Source organism: Ochlerotatus camptorhynchus, unplaced genomic scaffold (genome assembly GCF_037179485.1).
Source record: "Ochlerotatus camptorhynchus isolate MF236.1 unplaced genomic scaffold, CSIRO-AGI_Acam_v1.1 ptg000401l, whole genome shotgun sequence".
Classification (NCBI taxonomy): domain Eukaryota; kingdom Metazoa; phylum Arthropoda; class Insecta; order Diptera; family Culicidae; genus Ochlerotatus; species Ochlerotatus camptorhynchus.
Genome location: NW_027040887.1, coordinates 2,446,761 through 2,466,921, shown reverse-complemented (window position 1 = coordinate 2,466,921; position 20,161 = coordinate 2,446,761). Strand labels below are relative to the sequence as shown.

General features: G+C 39.1%; 1 protein-coding gene and 1 non-coding gene across 2 annotated transcripts in view; both read right to left on the bottom strand.

Moving 5' to 3' along the window:
• The window catches only part of LOC135710738 (uncharacterized), an 88,751-nt gene that overhangs the window by 41,603 nt on the left and 26,987 nt on the right, over window positions 1-20,161 (bottom strand). The window lies entirely within an intron of this gene.
• Window positions 5,807-5,970, bottom strand: LOC135710744 (U1 spliceosomal RNA). The gene has a single exon (XR_010518442.1). It is a non-coding gene; the product is annotated as a U1 spliceosomal RNA (small nuclear RNA).

The window sequence follows — 20,161 nt, the reverse complement described above, 5'->3', positions numbered from 1 at the left end:
TATTTTGTTTACAAAAGCAGATGTCTTTGAATTATCCGAATCAAGCAAAATCACACCGATATATTGTTTGTTTAGCCTATTCTAGGTACCAGCATCCCGCAGGTATCCCTTCCATCCATCTAGCAGGCATCTCCTCTGCTTCCTCGCCATTCGTGATCAAACGAAGGCCAATCGGAAGTGTGAGTAACATAATTAAAACAAATCTAGATAAAGTTAGAATAAGGGTGCAATAGCTTTTGTAAAAAAAAAACTGTTTCACTCGATGATTTCTATGAATTCAAGATACTCCTCAATACCACAGACAGACATACAAATTAATCTAGTACCTCAAAAAGTACAATTTGTAATACAAGCTTAAAGCAGCACAACCATAGAGGTAACTCCAACAATCAATACGAAACTAACGATTTTAAATTGGCTCACTACTTGCCTAGCCTATTGGTCCCAAGCAAATCGACTAACATAGCCCATTCTAGAATAAATTCTAGTACTACACTATGTTTGTTTTGATTCGCTATGAAAGTTTGACAGATAAAATGACAGATGTTTCGAGGGGTGAATCGATTAGCTTGGGACCGAAGATAGTACCAGAGCTGAGCCAAAAAGTTGAGCTCGTTTCTTCAGGACCTTCTGGTCTTAGAGTTACCTCTATGGTAACTCTAAGACCAGAAGGTCCCGTATAAACATGCTCAACTTTTTGGCTTAGCTCTGGTACTATCTTCGGTCCCAAGCTAATCGATTCACCCCTCGAAACATAGGAAAATCCACTAACCCCTCATTTTATCTGTCAAACTTTCATAGCGAATCAAAACAAACATTGGGTAGTACATACTACAATTTTGACTAGAATGGGGTTCGTTAATCGATTTGCTTGGGACCAATAGGCTAGTCAAGTAGTGAGCCAATTTAAAACCGTTAGTTTCGAATTGATTGTTGGTACAACCATAGAGGTAACTCTAAGACTAGTAGGTCCCAAAGAAACGTGCTCAACTTTTTGGCTCAGCTCTGGTACTATCTTCGGTCCCCAGCTAATTGATTCACCCCTCGAAACATAGGAAAATCCAATAACCCCTCATTTTATCTGTCAAACTTTCATAGCGAATCAAAACAAACATAGTGTAGTCATGGGCGTAAAAATTACTATGAAAAATTTGGCCGAATGCCATTTCACCGAACACCATTTCCCCGAAAGCCTTTGGGCAGTCGCCTTCCCCCCTGCCCCCCCCCCCCGGGCTACGCCTATGTGTGTAGTACTAGAATTTTGACTAGAATGGGGTACTTTAATCGATTTGCTTGGGACCAATTGGTTAGTCAAGTAGGTACACGGATAGAAAAGTCCTTATACCTTTTGGCAAATTTCTATTGCTGATTATTCATAAAATGTATAAGTCAACTAATAAGCAGACGCCTTGCAAAAAGTTAATGAAGCTCATGTGTCAAATGAAATGTATAAGCGGTCACACATACCTTTTGTGCATTCTTATAGGACCTATGTGGTTTGTCTTATGGAATGTATAAGACTGATGTTTTGGCAAAATTGTATAAGTGAAACACATGAATAAAATAATTGATTTTCGTTTCGTGTAGTGAGCCAATTTAAAATCGTTAGTTGCGTATTGATTGTTGGTACAACGGTAATACAACAGCGAACTTTGTATGTCTGTACAATGTGTTACATATTTGCAATGTCCCAAAGATAATCAAAAATTAATCATCAAAATTGTTTAGTATTGCTTGTAGGAGTTAGGTTTATAAATTTAAAATAAAATTGCATTCCGGCTTGCCGCAAAACGCCAACACCCACTCCGACACAAGGAGGCGTCGAAAACGCAAAGAACGATCGGTGGGCAGCTTCCGCCGAAACGAGCGTCGCTCGAACAACGACGCGCAAAAACGAACTTGGGAGGTGGAGGAGGATCGGAAAAAAAGAGACGTCGGTCTCTTGCGTACCAACCTCCCAACGATAAGGTCGAAAATCTAGTCCGTGGTGAAAAATTATAAACCGTCGTGTGAATATCACTTGCGTCGCATCCAGTTCACAGTGAGACCAAGTGTCGACTCTCGTTCCGGAACCAAGATAGTGCAGTGTAATTTGAAGACCGACTCCCGATCTCGTTCCGCGAGCGGATCCGATTTGTCCCGTGGTCCCAAAGTGCGTGAGGAATAATAATCGCCGTTTTCTTGTCCGGGGCGAAAATCAAGGAAAAACTACGGTTCGAGTTCACGCTTCGCGTTGAATTGGTGTCGTTCGTGAAGGTGGTGTTCTTTGGCGTGACAGCGGAACGGAGAGTCCCCTCTCCCAACGTAGAAATTAACCTTTTAGACGGAAGCTAGGCTCCCCCTGAGATGAGTCATTAAGGTAAGTCGCATGCTCCCAATTGTAGGAAAACCTTCTTACAAATGTATTACCAACGAAGACATGATTGACCTTGGTCTCGAACTTGGCCCACGAAAAATTATCCAAGGAGTTAAGACATCATTGCCTGGTCCATCCACCAATCCATTTCATAAAGAACTCAGAGGAAACCATCAAGAAACACTACACGAAGTCGAGTGTAAAGCTTCAACATTGATTGATTTGTTTATGCTATATAATCGCATATCAGCCTATGCCTATACAAACCAGTTCCATCTTTGATCAATTTCCTATTCGTATGGGACTGTTATTCGATTATGTGTTGTACAGCACCGTACCGAATGCGTGATGGTACACATCGTACAAATAAGGTTCCCGTTTCACCTGTGCATACAATGCCTTGGTTTTCTTTGCATGCACGTAACCTATAACTCATACCGTAGTTGGCTGTGTATAAAAGAAAATAATTTACTTAGTTTGACAGTTGCCCCATGACGAAGTGGCAGCGTATTCGTGATTTGTCCCACGCGCAAATGTCGCAAAAAGACATTTCAATCGCCATGGGAGTGTCCCGGTGGACCGTCAAAAAGGTTTTAGACCGAGAAAAGAAAGGAAAACTATCCGCGAAGGTGGCCACAGGTCTTTAGAGGTCAGCTCGGGTTCCGAGGGTTATCGCTGCTATCAAAAGGAAGATTCGGGTGAATCCAGTGCGTTCAATAAGGAAAATGGCAAAGGAACACGGGATCAGTGACGTTACGGCACGGAAGATCGTAAAGGATGATTGCGGGGCGAAGTCGAGGGCACGAAAAAAAAAACTCACATGATTACCAACCGCATTCGGGAGCTACGAGTCGAACGATGCAAGAAAATCTTGAACTTCCTTAAGCGAAAAAATCCGGTAATCCTGTTCACCGACGAGAGCATGTTTACCGTCGATCCCGTATCAAATTCCAGAAACGACCGGTATATTAGTCTCTTCCGGTAAAAGACGAGGCCGACGTTCTTGTGTATCCACCAAGCATCCTGCTAGCGTTATGGTGTTTGGATTGGTGGCTTCCGATGGCAAAAAAATTGACCAGGTGTTCATTCCAGAAGGCGACAAGGTGAACACGGAGGTCTACATCGGGATTTTAAGTAAGTATGTTCTTCCGTGGATCAAAGAACAGTACGGTCCGAAGCCAAATGTTGTATTTCAACAAGATGGAGCTCCGTTCCACACTTTGAACTGCACTCAGAAGTGCTTGCAGGAACATCTTCTGTTCTGGGCGAAGGATATGTGGCCGCCATCCAGCTCCGATCTTAATCCGCTGGATTACTCAATATGGCGCGTTATGAAGGCCAAGGCCTGTTCTAAACGCCACCCGAGTACAGCAAGCCTCAAACAAACACTGACCCGTACCTGGAGAGAAATGGATCCAGACTACATTATTAGAACCTGCCGTGCATTCCGGAAGCGTGTGGAGGCCGTAATTGCAGCAAGTGGAAACTCGATCGATGATTAACATAATTTTTGAAATTTTTTTTTTTATTTTGACGTTGCTCAATGGTGCAAACATCATCACGCATACGGTATGTTATTTACTGTATTCGTGCCTTTAAATGTTTATACTTTACATCGATTTCTCATTCTCTTTCTCTTATTTAGAACATACGTACAATTCTTGAACAGTTCAAGCAATTTAGAGGAATCCTCTACATTAATCTACTAGCAGAAATTGTACCGAAATACAACTACAATAAGTAGGTACATCTAAGAGAAAGATCTTATCATTATAGCGATCAAGCCATTATCAGTGACAACATATTTTTAGGCGCCCTGGAATACCTGAGAAGCACAAACTTGCTTTGGACATATTGAAAGCTTTTCCACATCTTCTAAGTACCCGTCCGTACAAGCTTGCTCCACCAGAGGTTAGTATTGGCGTTGACGGCACCGTCGAAAACTTTGCTCTTCCAGCCAATTCAGACAGTTTCCTATGGGAATTTTCGGTGGAGTGAAAGGGTAGTACAAAGTCCGCCATGTTTCACGCACAGTCTGACGTTTGCTTATGGATTTTCTCATAGGAGTAAAGAGCTACAGAGTCGCCGTCAACGCCAATTGATGAATCTACCCGAAACTGCACCAGTGCATGCGACACCTAGGTTTGAAATCCAAAACCACAAAAGTGATGATGTACTAAAAAATATTCCATACGATTTGAAAGTTGGAAAACGCCATTATCATTTTCACATCATTTCCATCTGCTGGCCGACCGTAACGTAGATTCATCAATAGAACTCTTCCAAATATAACGTAACACAAAAAGTACGCGTTGAGAGAGAGGTGTAAAATATACATTAATCTGCTTTGATGTGTTACATAAACATAGAGTACGCCCTTCTAGTACAGTCTACTTTTCCTTTCTCGATGGTACCTTCAATATCGAGTTAGGGCGAGTTGACTGTATATTTAGTTAATATTATGTATGAACCTTCAGGTGCAATTAAGTTTTCGATGTTAGATAATAATTTTCATGGAACCTAATAGATTTTCCCTTTGTAGTATATTAACAATCATATTGTGTTTTTCAGGCTTCCTTTTTTTTGCATAACGGTGGGCAAAGGGCCATGTAATTATCACAGCGGTTGGATTAAAACTCGCCTGAATAATATGCGGAAAGATTTGCCGATGAGTAAACGTAAATTTAATCGAACTTCGATCCAACACCTAATGTAGATAACATAACATCCGAGAAGGCTATGTTATGCGCTGCTTTAGCAGAAAATACTGATAACTTCAAACAGATAAATAACTTGATGAAGGACACATTTGATTATCATAAACAGCTGCTTTCCGCTAAATCAGAACCGACTTGCATTTTGAACATCTTTCCACATTTGTGCTCGTTCAGTGGTATAATGGTAAGTATAGCATTAACTTTAAGAGTGCGATTTCTATTGTAGTAACTTATTACTTAGTTCAATCTGAGACCAGAAAGTCCCGAAGAAACGTGCTCAACTTTCTGGCTGAACAACCCCATACATGGTGACGTGGTGGTTAATTAATTAACAAGAAAAACTAACGAAGATAATAAAATAAAAATATTAAAATTATTTAATAATCTCAAAAGGAAGAAATGATTATTTATCGGAGTGAATAAATAATCCAGAGTTATAAATGTATTCCACTATATGAAAAATCTGTAATCTGTGTCAAAATATGGAGATAAATGTGTATACCTATGTGACATCACTGTAGAGGGGTAAACAAAGTCCTTGGCCAATGGATACAATGTACACAAGGGTTTAATTTTCCGCCCGCTGACAATAATAGATAAAAGTGTACAAAGCTTTGATATGTCACTTGGCTTTCCAATACATACCGCTTTCTCCCTACACATTTTAAAGGCAGATGGTCGGAATGGATCAATTAATTAAATACTAATTGTAATCTTATTATAATGATTAGGATCGGGATGTGCGCGAACGCACTTCCCGGCTACCAAAAATAGCGCACACGAGTTATCCACATGAGGGATAATCGCAGGGGTCAACCCAACCGAGGTGCAATGGAAGGGCCTCACCCTGGGGGAACCGCCTTCATGATCACGGTAACCCCTATGCCAGGTAAGTATGCTTGAGAAGAGGTTCGGGCAATGACTAGACCACGGGAGCGACTGCTGCACTAGTGATGGATGCTATGCGAATGTTCGAATAACGAATAACGACGCGAAATGCTACCCACCCCATGACGGCGACTCACTTCCCTACCCGCGAGACGCTGCCCCACGACCGGTGGGTGAGCGACAAAGAAAGAGAGATGGTAAAGAAAACGGGAAGACAATCTGACAAACAAAACCACGACCACTGCACGGTCGTTGAGATTGCCGTGGAAAACCAGGATTTTTTTTTTCCGAATATGAGGAAAATCCATGAAAATTTTATTTAGTCTAGCTATATACTGGACTGAGTGAAACTCTTATCGATATTCCTTAAAATCGAGAAGTTTTTTCTCACGGTCAATTAAATCATCCCAAACCTGAGTTCAGTTCACTCATAATCGCAAAAAGTGCACGAACTCAGCGATGAGTACATTTGCTTCACGTTTTCCTGTGGAAAATATAAAAAATCTGCCGGAAAATGTGGAAAACTGATGAAAAATTTACTCAGTCTAGTAGAATTCCTTTCACTTTTTGCGATTTATGAGTAAATTGAATTCAAATGTAGGTTAGCTCATTCGCCGTGCAGATGGTAAAGAAAAGGGCATGGTGGGTATATAAATGGTGATACAGCTTTCTCACTATAATGGCAAGGAAGTCGCGGGGGGGGGGGGGGGGCGGAAGTGCGGTTTTCGAGCAAATTGTAAACAAACTCGGTCAAAAATCCAACATGGCTGAATCATGAATTTGACACATTAGATCACCTATATGTAGTCACCTTGGAAATCTGACAAAAAACCCACGACCACTACACGGTCGTTCAGATTAACTCATAATTAAGTCGAGTCAACTCAATATCGGATGTGAGATGAATTTTCCGTGTGAAAGCCGTGGAAAACCAGGAAAAACTTCTCGAATAAGAGGAAAATCCATTCAAATTTTACTTAGGCTGGGAGTATACCAATGGACTGAGTGAAACTCCTATGGATTTTCATCGTATTCGAGAAGCTTTTTTTTTCTGGAAAAGACCGCTAAATTCCACGCAATTTTGGGTATATCGACTTTTGTCGAAATGCAGTTGACACGACCATGTTCAGAGCTGAGACTTTTGGAATTTCTCACCACTCGGTTTCTTATGGGAATTTTCGCTTGAGTGAAAGAATAGTACAAAAACCGCCATGTTTCACGCACAGTCTGACATTTGCTTATGGATTTTCTCATAAGAGTAAAGAGCTACACTGTAACTGGCGAGTACCCATTAATGGGTGAAAAAGTACCCATTTTGTGGTAGTGTATGGACCTGTCAAAAAATGCGTAAATGAAAATTTCTAATAGTGGGTACTTTTTCACCCATTTCCGAAACCTGTTCAGGGATCAAAAATGGGTACATATTTACCCATTATTGGGTGAAAAATATCTTTGTTGCACCATAACGTTGCTGACATACTAGGTTTACATTGTCGAGTGCCTTTGTTCCGTTTTGAAAAGTATACTGTATACAAAAAGTGATATATATATGAATAGTTTAAAGAATGGTGATAGCTTCAAAAAGCTTCAAGGTAAGAAATACTATATGATTTGAATGATTTCTTAGCTTATAACGTTGTTAAAAGCATATTTGTTTCATTCCACAAATTTGACTCTCATAAATAAATTTAAAATTGGGTACTTTTTTACCCAGTTACGGAAAACAATGCATTCTGGAAATGGGTAAAAAGTACCCCATGATTTGACGTATAAGCTCTTTACCCATTAGTGGGTAAAGACGTTTTACCCATTTTATGAGTTTACCTACTTTACTGCGAAATGGGCACTTTTTCACCCATTAATGGGTACTTTCCAGTTACAGTGTACAGAGTCGCCGTCAACGCCAAGAGGAAAACCTCGAGTTGGCGTCTTGCAGTGAAACTTTTCCAAGCTTTCACCTCCTACATTTCGAAGTGAGAATTACTAGAAGGAGGAAAGTTTCCAAATTTTCCAAGTAAAACAGACGATTTTTGGGGCAAATCGGTCCATAATGAAAAACTAATAATTTCCCGTGGAAACTTTTGCTTGAATCGTGTAAGAAAACGTGTTTGAAAACTAATTGTTATTATTTCGGTATGGATCGGAGAGGTTTTCATGGAAAATAATGCATAACAAGTTTACACCCACAGCGAGAGGTTACCTCCTGCGCAGCTTTTTTTTTTTTTTTAATTCTTTATTTAAGAGATTTTTAGTCTTAGGCTAGTTCATCTCTAGCCTCCTGCGCAGCTGCATTTTTCGGAAAATGGTGAATATGTGCGATTGCCACTAAGATGAAAGTGGAAATTAAGTTAATTTACTTAGGAAAGGTTGTATCATGCTGGTGGTAATGGAGAATTGGTTGTATAGGACACAATATTCGCCTTTTCTAAGCAAACATATTGATACTCACAATTGTCGACGGAAAACGCAACGGAACTTACTTTACTCAACACGCACCATACTATAAAATGGTGCTAGATGGTCTTCAATGTGATAACAAGATGACAAATCATCTTTATTTTGAGTAATTGAGCAATTTACTTCTGCTTACATCATATTTACGATGCAGCATTGATGGAGCCACGAAATGAAATGAATATATCTTAAGCTGGGTTTAGACAGGGCAAGTCAATTGATCAAGTCAGTTGAATTCAACTGACTTGAACGTGAATTGAACGTGTAAACCATGCCATTCAACTGACTTGATCAACTCACTTGAATTGAAAAAAGTTGAACCAGGCTCAACTTTTCAAGTCAATTGAATTCAACTGAGTTGATCATTTGACTTGCCTAGTCTAAACCCAGCATTATGAAAGTTCAACTGGAAAAGTCAAAGATGCACATCAGTCTGATAGTAAAAACGTTTTCTTCTTCAATTCGAATGTTATATTGGAAGGATTTTATAGAGGCTTGATGAAAATTATGATTTAACGCTAATTTTCACGAATGTTATATGCAGTCTGTCAACATTATCATCATCATGCAGTGGCGACATCTGCGTTGAGCTTTTACGGCAATCTTCCAATTAGGAACTGCAGTTTATTCCAAATCTGAGTTAATTTCGTATGGAAAGAAAATTCTCTGAGTCAACTAATCTCAGTCGCTGAGTTGGTATGATTGGCCGTGTGTGTGACGTCTATTGACACTGTATAGGGTTGGGTGGGGGTGGAGGGGAATTATTGGCAAATGTCTACGGAGTGCATACAAATTAAAAAAAAAATATTGACGGTTACCAATGGCGGGGGAGGGGGTTATAAAACCTAAGAAAAAATATTCCTCTCGTTTACACTTGATCAAAGCGAGTACACGGCCAATGAAATCAACCCAAATTTGAGTTCAGTTTACTCATAAATCGCAAAAAGTACTTGAATATAAGAAAAGTAAAGATTGAATTTTCTCAGTCAATTGGTGCTACTCCTGGACTGAGAAAAGTTTTCGTCAATTTTCCTCATTTTCCTGCAGATTTTTAAGGTTTTCCACTGGAAAATATTAGGCATATTTACTCATCGCTTTTGCAATTATGATCAGAAAAAGAAGTGCAAAATATCATTATAGCATCCAATGATTCCATAAATTAGAAAAACACTTTTATAGCGAAGTGAGTGGAAGTAGCCCTGGGCCAGACTGAGCAGTTATAACGGTAATAACATGTTATAAGCCTATCTTGATCCCATCGTCAAGAAAAATATCATCAAGATAGGCTTATAACTGCCAGTGTTTTCGGGCAGATATTGGCTGGTAGAGTTTTAAAGGTAAAAGACAATGCTGATATACTATAGCAATACCTCAAAATAGGGCGTTGGGTGGTGCCTTCCACCCAGCACCGTACTCAGAAGCTCGTGAAGGTGACATTTACCACCTGCGGGACGGAAAATTGCTTTGATTTTACAAAATTATATAGAGATTTGTTTTACTCATCGGTGAGATTGCAAATAAATACAGTGGAATGTGGGTTATTTGAAAATATTCCATCTATCAAATTTCAGTGAGCATGCCTAGATGCCTACCTACCTACTACCTAGAGGATGAGTACTTAAGATGGTTGGATTTCAATAGGTATTTACTGATAATGACACTGACGAAGACTGCCCATTGTAGTCAAAATACGTATCTGTTATGGAAACAAATTACTAAGTGGAATTAAATGAAAAATAATCACCCATTTTCGCTATTGGTAGTATTCCATTAATATCCCAATTCATAACTTTCAAATAGCATTTGGTAAAGCATACTTGAACGATAAAAAAAAGATAACCATAGTTCCCTTTAGTGGTTGTTGTTGCTATAGGAACACCCGGTGTGTGTTTAAAATTTTAATCACAATAAAGCGATCGCCTTCATAATTAAACTCGTTCGGATGGCGATGACACCCCAGCATGGTGCTGTCGCCGATCGAATATTTAAAATTTTACCCTTTCGGTTTCCGCATTTTTGTTTTTCCATTGCCAATTAATAGAATGCAAATCCATGTCCCACCGCAGGTGTTGGTACGGTTTCATCTGACGAAGGTTGTTTTTTTTTTAATGGGGGTGGTGTTATGAAAGAACCGTACTTTAGATCGCTCATGACTCTTGTGAGCACCATTGAATACAATGTAACGTGTACTATCTCTTATCGTGTTCAAAATCCCGATTTTTTCGACAGCTCGGTCATCAAAACTGTACTGGCGTTCTTTACTGGGCCTACTGTGGTACCTGACTTATAACGAATATACGTTACTCACGAGTACCCCGAATACAACGTATGATTCGTCTAATTTTGCATAGCATTTGCAATGTAAAATTAGACGAACTAGAGGAAATGGCTCTAATGTTGGCATATGGATCTAGGATGGAACCCATCGCTAAAAATCTGCTATTTATCAATTTTATCTAGATGAACGCGTCGTTGGGACGGTACTAATGGATATTTGTGGTCGCTATTGAAAATTTAGTCGATTTCTGAATGTATGTATGGGCCCAAATTAGAGGCATTTAGGCCGACATTACATCCATTTTCCCTATACGTTGTATTCGGGGTACACACTAAAAAAATCTGAATTTTACTGGTGATGTAAACAATCATGCATGCAAACATTCATGCATGTAAACTTCCTTTTCACGTAAACTAGCAGCTTGCAAGAAATGTTGCAAACAAAGGTGGAAAGTTGCATACAATACATGGAATATTGTATGACATGTCTCATAAATTTACACGATTTATGACGCTCCATTTATGTGCATCATAGTAACGGAAATTTACACTACTTTTTTTTAGCTGTGTATATATTCGTTTTAAATCAGGTAACACAGTAGTGGTATATGCCAGTGCCAGATTTAGGGCCTCGGTTCGGTCTAGGCATTTTTCAGGTTGGAAAATTTCTCGACTCCCCTAGGCATAGAGTATGATTGTACTTGCCACACAATTATACTAATGCAAAAATGGTACAGGCATCGAAAGCTCTCAAGGGTAATACCTGTGGAAGTGCATCTAGAACACTAAGTTGAGAGCACGCAATAAGCTAAAATGCGATAAGCATTAAGCTTGATATGCGGAGAAGAAGAAGATTTAGGATCTGAGGGGGCCTCATATTACCATATTTTTCCTCCTACCATCCTGAAATGAAAAAAAATATTATTAAAAATAACAGAAAAATATTAATTAGAAATATGGAATCTAGAAAAACTATTGTGATCCGGGGGTTAATTAATCACCGGGGTCAAATTGATAGGTTTGTGATAGATGTAAAGAGAAATTGTTTGTAGTAATTCATTATGAGACTCCAATGGTAGCTTTGACGAGTTTCTCTGTACAAAAATGTAGATTTTTAATTTGATTTACGTTCAATAGGATTCAAAATCAGTTTTTGAACATAGACTCCCGATCATAAGTTTAAGAACACCCAAAAAAAACATGACAAATTTGTTATGTTCATATCTCTGCCATGTTACGTCCAATTTTCGTTCTCTTTAGATCATTTGAAAGGTATTGAATTGTTCAATATAATTTGCAAATTTGTGGGTGTTCACCCAAAGTTACAATATTTTTCAAAATTTACTCTAAAAAATCGTGACTGATTTTCTCAGAATTGGGTTGGCCAAATTTGGCCAAAAGTAGTAGAACACTTATGCTATACCATTCATACCATTCAAATCACCTTTGGAGATCAAAAATTGAACGTAAAATGAGAGATCATTGAACAAAACATAGGGGAAATGACGGCTTCGGCATGACAGACTATTTTCGGCAACCCAAATTGAAACACTATTTTCACTGGATTTTCTTACGAAAACACTTCGCTGAATGCATGTAAACGATTCTTTATGCTTTCAGCTTCAATTTGGCTATATTTTTACCACTGAGAAAAAGCAATCTAGCAAGGTTTTCTTGAAATGCAACACACGCACTACATATTGTAGCTGATTTCGAGTTGCCGATAATAGAACAGCAGATTTACATGCAGTTCAAATGGAACGGTTGCCGAAGAAAAACTGGTTGCCGACAATACTCGCTCTCACTAGAGAAGATTGGAGCTTTGTAAAAGCGTTTCAAAACAGTTTTTGACAATTCTTTTGACTGAAATTGTTAAAGCAGCTGGCAGCAAAAGATTGTAAACAAACCAATACTGCATATGTGTGCGTTCCATAGAGAAAAAGGCTATAGAAATAAGGTCGCTGCTTAGGTTGCCGAGAATACGTAAATTCCCCTATTTGCATGGTTTTTTGGGGGTGTCCTTAAAAGGTAGTGTACGAATAATAGAGTTGGAACGATTGTTGTCCTTAACCTGAAAGTAACATTGTTCATTAAACTATGTGTCAATCAATCTTTTTTTTTTTATATGGTCAAATGTTTCCAATTTAATGATTTTCTGTGAAATTACCAGTGATTTGAAAAATGCCTACATTTATTTATTTTTTAAAGACAAAAATGTTATTCATCTTCCTTGAAGCTCCAGAAATTTTCCTGATGTTTCTAAAACTTTCTTGAAGTTCTCAGAACATCTTTTTTTTAATCTGGCAATTTCCCTAAGCATCCTCACGAACAATTGAGCAGGCTAAAGCTCAATAAGACTGTTGCATAAGGCAGTTCTGCGGCATAAATTGTTTGTTGGTCACATTCTACCAGGATTTAACCACATTTATGACTGATGTTTTGAAAATTTGTATACTTTAACTGAGCAAAATGAAAAGTGACCCTCCACTGATTTGATGTTGATTTGCTAATCTTCCTATAATAGTTGATCAACAGTTTATTTTTTAAATTTCTAAAAATGATTTCTGTGAGTGACTACACACTTAGATTATTTTACCGAAATCTCAACAGCTGAACGTTCGATAAACAGTTTGGTGATTTGTCACAGATTTCCTGTAATTTTTCACAGATATTTGCTGAAAAATTACAGGAAATCTGTGAAAAATCACCGAACTGTTTACCGAACGTTCAAGAACGTTCAGATTTCGGTGAAATAATCTTAGTGTGTATGTTGCGTGGTATTACAACGTTTTGCTCCTCTCAACTACACTATTAAACAGCTACTCACCAAAACGTTTTGAGCTACTCAATTCAAAAACTCTCGATCAATTATTTTAGGAAATCTAACAAATTTTCAAAATTTCTCAAAAAATAAGGGGTTATTTTTTCTTTTTTCAGTTGCAGTACAAAAACCGTTGTATCGTCACATAGAATCTGTCGTTTGGTTCTAAGACCTCCCTGAAGTGTTTGATACTACTCTGAAGCTTCCCAAATTTCCAAAAAGTTTTCGGAACTTCCATACTGTTACACCAATTTTCCTGATGTTAATGGAAGTTCCTTCTTTATCCCACCATTTGCCTGAATTTCCCGTAGCTTTGAAAGGATTTTCAAACTTTTCCTGAAAACTGGATTCCTGGAACTGTTCTAATTTTTTCAGAACTTGACTTTGCAGATCATTTAAAGTCCCCTAAAGTCTAGATTTTCTTTAAATTGTCGGAATATCCATGTAGTTATTGAAACTGTCTTTAAGATCTTTGAGCTTCCCTGAAGATCTCTAAAGCTAGCTTTCCTGAGCTTAATGTAACTTCTTCAAAGTTTATTTTTTTTTCAGTTTTACTCAAGTTCTCTGAACATCATTGAGATATTCTTGACTTGGTGGAAGTTTTCTGAGGTTTTCAAATTTTTTAATAGTTACTGCAGTTTGCCTGAAGCTAATCCAAATCCTTGAAGCTGTTGAAGCATCCTAGAAGTGCTCTAAACTTTTTTTCAGGAAAGATTCAAGGAACATTTAGCAAAGCTCCGGGAGGACTAAAGATAAGTTCTGGAAGTATTTTCTCTGACTGTTTTTGCAAAATTGTAAGAGAACTTCACAGAAATCCCAGAGGAATTTAGAGGTGTTGCAAGAAAACTTCAGCGAAGTTTCGAAGGAGCTTCAGGAAAGGTCCGAGGAAACTGCTGAAAAATTCCAACAATTCCAAAAACTGCTGAAATCTTCCCAGCATTTCGCGAGGAACTTCAAAGAAGTTTCCCTGGAACTGCCCGCAAGTTCCTTTCCAACTTCCCAGAAGTTCACTTGAAACTTTCTGTTAAAGAGTAACCCTGATTCACTATCGAACATACTTTACAACTTACACAGTACTCACTACAACCGGATCATCACCATCTACGTACACTGTCGGTATTTATGAAGATCTGATGGTTCTCTCGATAAGACAACACTCCGACAGAGAGCATGCATAAGGGCGTAAACTCGATGATCGATTCCCTTCGTCGATTTACTCTTTTGTTAACAACTCGCTAGAATTAACGTTTCTCGGTGCGTTGCTGTTGCTATTGAAAGCCAATACAACCTGTTACAACTCTGCATTGAACAAATTCTAGAATTTTTTTTCGCTTAGCTGTAGCAATGCAAAAAGAAAATCGATGAAGAGAATCGATCATCGCGTATACGCCCTTATGCATGCTCACTGTCGATCGCAATATGATGGTTTGAAGGAGAAATACTCAGAGGGAGAGATGGGCGGAGAAAACAAAATACAATTCGGCAGCAGGGATTTGTACCTAAATAATCTTGCAACACTTGCTAGAAGCTAGCATTTCACATGACTTTTACTTTTGATTCGATTTACGTGCAAACAAATAATTGAGTGCATGGCAATATTTTGCACATTTCTTGGTGCTATTAGTTGACCAACTAAGATCAATTAATCAATAGAGTTAGAATATGGTTTTTATTCAAAAAACTAAAAGGGACAGCCCTATGGGGTTGTACGCAATGATGACGTAGGACTACGTGGTCTTATATAATAAATCTTATTTGTTAACTGCAGCAGGAGCTTGTTTGGTGTAGGAATAGGAATTTGAGCGGGGTTCTTTCTGTTTATACTCTTTAGTTTGACGCGCTTGATGGCCCACAGCAACTCACGAAGAGCTACTGATTCCGATCAATAGCGGTGCGGCTTCTTCCTCCTTCTATCGATGCTCTTGTGGGCTGCAGCTCGCTGCTTGCAGGCAACTTTTTGTTGTGTACTGGAGAACAATGTTGAACGCCACACGCCGAAAGCACGACCGGACACCACCACACACGGTGATTGGAACTGAATCCGATCAGCGGTTGAGGGCAGCCATGATAGCTAGCTGCTTGCGGGGAGCCTTTCGTTGTACACTGGACAACACCACCACTCACCACGGGGTGATTGAATAAACACCGTTTGGTGAGACTGGATGGAAATCAACTTTGAAATTTGTGTTAGGGAAATCGCTTTTCGCAGGCGATCGGTGATAATTTTAATTATCATAGCAACAGTTGCACATTCGTGCAGTTTCCAATAGTGACACCTTGAAGAATGATAATGTCTGAAATTTAACAGATGCGTAGAAATATTTCTGAACAATTGGTGATAAAATTATTGACATTGGTCCAGGGGTAGCTGAGTTATTAACGTTCAAAATCTTTCATAATTTTGTTACATGTTCCATTTTCTGTTTTCATAAAGTGTACCCACATATAGAAATCACAGACGTAGTCCTACGTCAAAACTAGTTGAATTTGAGAAGCACACGAAACATAAAGGTGATTGAATTTCTGTTCGATTGCAATACTCTCTAAATTAATCTAGTAAGCATATGAAATCCTTGGAAAAATTCTAATGGGAATGTTCGATTGGCTCAGATTTTGACAGTTCATTTGGCTCAAAACATTCCTTCCGCTTATCTCTCCCTCTGAGTATTTCTAGCCGGTGCCGGTGGTGTAGTGGTAAGCGTGACTGCTTTCTAACACCCCAATGAGTCTGGGTTCAATCCCAGCCGAGGTCGGTGGGATTTTTCTGAGGCATAAAAATCTCTGGTCACGTCTTCCTTCGGAAGAGAAGTAAAGCCGTTGGTCCCGGCCCATGTGTGTTGTGAATGGGTGCGATATCCTACGCAGGTGTGGAAGTTGCCGGTTGCCGTCAATGGATGGCAATCGATGTCCGTCGGTGATTGGCACTAGATTGCGGAACAGAGACCGACGTTAAATAAAGGAAAAAGAAGAAGAAGAAGAAGAGTATTTCTGGTCACGACCATCGATCCATCATAATTTAGAGTAGGATCAGAGTTTATTTTTTTCGATCGACACTTCAGTACCCACAAGCCAGTGGGGAGTTGGGAATGGTTAGTTAGTTTTATTAGTTATGGTTATCACAGGGTGATTGGTAGTTCGTGTTACACCCGAAAGGATATGAAAGTAGACCCCATTTGCAGCAAAGAATTGTACGGCAAGGTAGGTCGAAAAATCATTCCTTACCGAATTATTGAGCAATTAATTTTCTACTGATTCAAAGTGCCTCATTTTGCTCGGGTATTCATAAGCAATCAAAAATGTTGCACGACCGTAAATGTAACATTAAACGGTTTGAACCTGATCAAACCGAAAGTAAGCCTGTGGTGCAAATTGAATAGAGTGGTTAGTATACAAACATTGATCATAGTAGCCAAGCAATGCTTACTTCCTGGTGGGCTTTGGTAATATTCGCGTGTGCCCGAGCAAAAAGTGGTAGTGTTGTTAGGCAATGAAAAATAAGTAGATGAATAACTGTATAGATTACGGTAATCCGCGAGTGTCTGCTTTCGTCTTTTATGGAAGAAACCAAGAAACCCTATGGAAAAACCACGATGATGACAATTTCCGTGGTATCACCGAAAGGAAATTAATTACCCGTTTTGGGGTTTGGATCCAACCCACTACTTTGACTAAAGAAGGAATCTCTGCAAGTACCACTCCCCAACACTTTCCAAAAAATGTTTTAGGATTCTATAGAATAAAATTTCTCGAAAGATTCATGCTCTTCCATGCACTTCTCGACAGATCCGTCAGAGTCTTGAAAGTTTCATTCGAACATCTCTGAATTTCCGTAAACTTCTCTGAAAATACCTGAGCTTCACTGAAGTTTTGTCAACTTCTCTGAAGAACCGTGAGCTTCTTCGAAGATCCATGAGCGTCTTTAAAGTTCCTTGACCATCTTTCAATGCATGTGAACTTCCCTGCAATTCCATGAACTGCTCTGAATTTTCGTAAACTTCTCGAAAATTTTGGTTGCTTGTAGGAAGTTCCGTTAACTTGTCAGAATTTCCAAGAACTAGTCGGAAAATAAGTGAACTTGTTGAAAGTTTCGTAAAATTCTCGGAAAAGGAGAAGTTCGGATAACTTCCGACGAGAAACTCAGACGTTAAGAGAACTTCTGACGAGAAATTCTGAGGACAAGTTCAGAGAACTTCCGTCAAGAAATTCAGGGAACATTCGAGGAGAAGTTTAGAGAACAGCCGACAAGAATTCAGATAAATTCCGAGAGTAAACACTGAGAACTTTCGACGTGAAGTTCAGTGAACTTTTGATGAGAAGTACTGAGAATTTCCAACGAGAAGTGTTCAGAGAATTACTGACGAAAAGTTCAGAGAGCTTTCGACAAGATGTTCAGAGAACTTCAGAGCAGAAGTTCAGAGAACTTTTGAAGAGAAGTTCAGAGAAATTTCGAGGAGGAGTTCAGAGAGCTTTTGGTGAGAAATTCTAAGAACTTCCGAAGAGAAATTTAGAGAACTTCCAACCAAAAGTTCACAGAATTTCCAAGGAGAGGTTCAAAGCTCTTCCTATGGAATGTTCCGAGAGAAAGTTCAAAGAGCTTCCTAAGATAATCTCAGAGAAGGTCTCTGAACATCTAGTAGGAAGTTCTCTAAACATTGCCTTGGAAATTGTTTGAACTTTTCGTCGGACGTTCTCTGAATTTCTCTTCAGTAGTTCTATGAACTTCACGTCGGGACATGTCGGAAGTTCCGTGAACTTGTCAGAAGCTTGGTTAACTTGTCAGAAGTTCCATGAATTTCTCGGAAGATTCCTGAAATTCAGAGATCATCCCTCTATAAATTCGAAAAACTTCCGGCTATAAGTTAAGCAAAATTCCGAAAAGAACTTCAGAGACCGATCATATGTTCGGATATCTTCCAAGAAGTAGGTCAGAGACTTTTGACTAATAAAATCCGAAAAGAAGTTCAAATAATTTCCGAGGAGAGGTTCAGAGAACATTCGACTGTGGAGGCGAACCAGCCCCAGGCTGAAAGCCTCCCTAATAAAGTTAAATCAATCAATCAACATTCGACTAGAAGTTCAGAGAACTTCCAACAAGAAGTACAGAGAACTTCCAACAAGAAGTACAGAGAACTTCCAACAAGAAGTACAGAGAACTTCTTACTGAAATTTCAGAGATCTTCCAAGGAGAAGTTCCGAAAACTTCCGAGGAGAGGATCAGAGATCTTCAGTCGAAAATTTAAGACAACTTTCGACGAATTCAGAGAACTATTAATGAGAGGTTCCAACAAGGAGAGGTTCGAAGAAACTATGACGAGAAATTCAGATAAATAATGACGAAAAGTTCAGAGAACTTCCGACAAAAAGTACAGAGAATATCCAAAGAGAGTAGGGTTCTGCATTTTCGAAACAAAGAAAAGAAAATGAACTCTCCGCAGAATCCGCTTCATTTCGAGCAATATCATTTTCGTGTAAGCCATCGTGTTTCTTGTTATCGAATCACGATGAACATTTCTCTTTTCAAACATGACTGGACTATCACTTGTTTCGTTCGTCAAGTGCTTCAGTTCATTTCATTTGAAGCAAAGAATTATTTCAATTGACGCAATGAATGACTCGAAAACTGCTTCCTTCGTTTTTTTTCCCACTTTCACTTCAATTCGGGGCTCATTCGACTTGTCACGACCTGACGACGCAGTCATCAAAATATAGTATCCGGATAGTATCCTTATAATATCGGTTGCCGATAGGAACCCTAATAAAAAATAACCATAAACGAACGATAACCCAAATCATTGAACTATTCCACAAATGGTTTGGATGATACCCAGAACACCATTCTGGAATCCAAGATGGCAGCCATCGGGGTCAGGGAAAGTCTGATATACCCTACAATATGGGTATTTTTCGGAACGGGGACGACGCGAAGGTGCCGAAAATCGATATTCGACGTTATTTTGGAGTCCAAAATTGGCGGCCATCGGGTTTCAGAAAAAGTGTCAAATACCCTACAATAGGGTATTTTCGGAACGGGGATGCCGCGTAGATGCTGAAAATCGATACCCGACGCCATTTTGGAATTCATCATAGTAGCCATTGGTTTTATGATGTGTCAAATACCCTAAGATATGGGTATTTCTGGAACGGGAACAACGCGTAGATGCCGAAAATCGATATTCGACGCCATTTTGGAATCCAAGATGGTGGCCATCAAGTTTCATAAAACGTGCCAAATACCCTATGATATGGGTATTTTCGGAACGGAAACAACGCGTGGCTGCAGAAAATCGATACCCGATGCTATATTGGACTCAAATATGGTGGCCATAATGTTTCAGAAAAAGTGTCAAATACCCGAGGGGGACGACTCTATCTACGATGCAGAAAAGATTGTGTTTTGCTCTGGCTAGCTGCGCGCACGCTAAGTAGATAGAAAGAAGATTGATGACGATTCTGAGGATTTCCTGCAAAAAGATGATGCGCGATACAAGTAGATGCGAGAAATGAAATAAGATTTTTCGAAGATTGATTCGCTAGTGTGAAAGTTGTTAAGCATCTAGACTTGAGATTTAGATGTGTCGCCCCCTAGCAAATACCCTACAATATGGTTATTTTCGGAACAAGGACAACGCGTAGATGCCGAAAATCGAT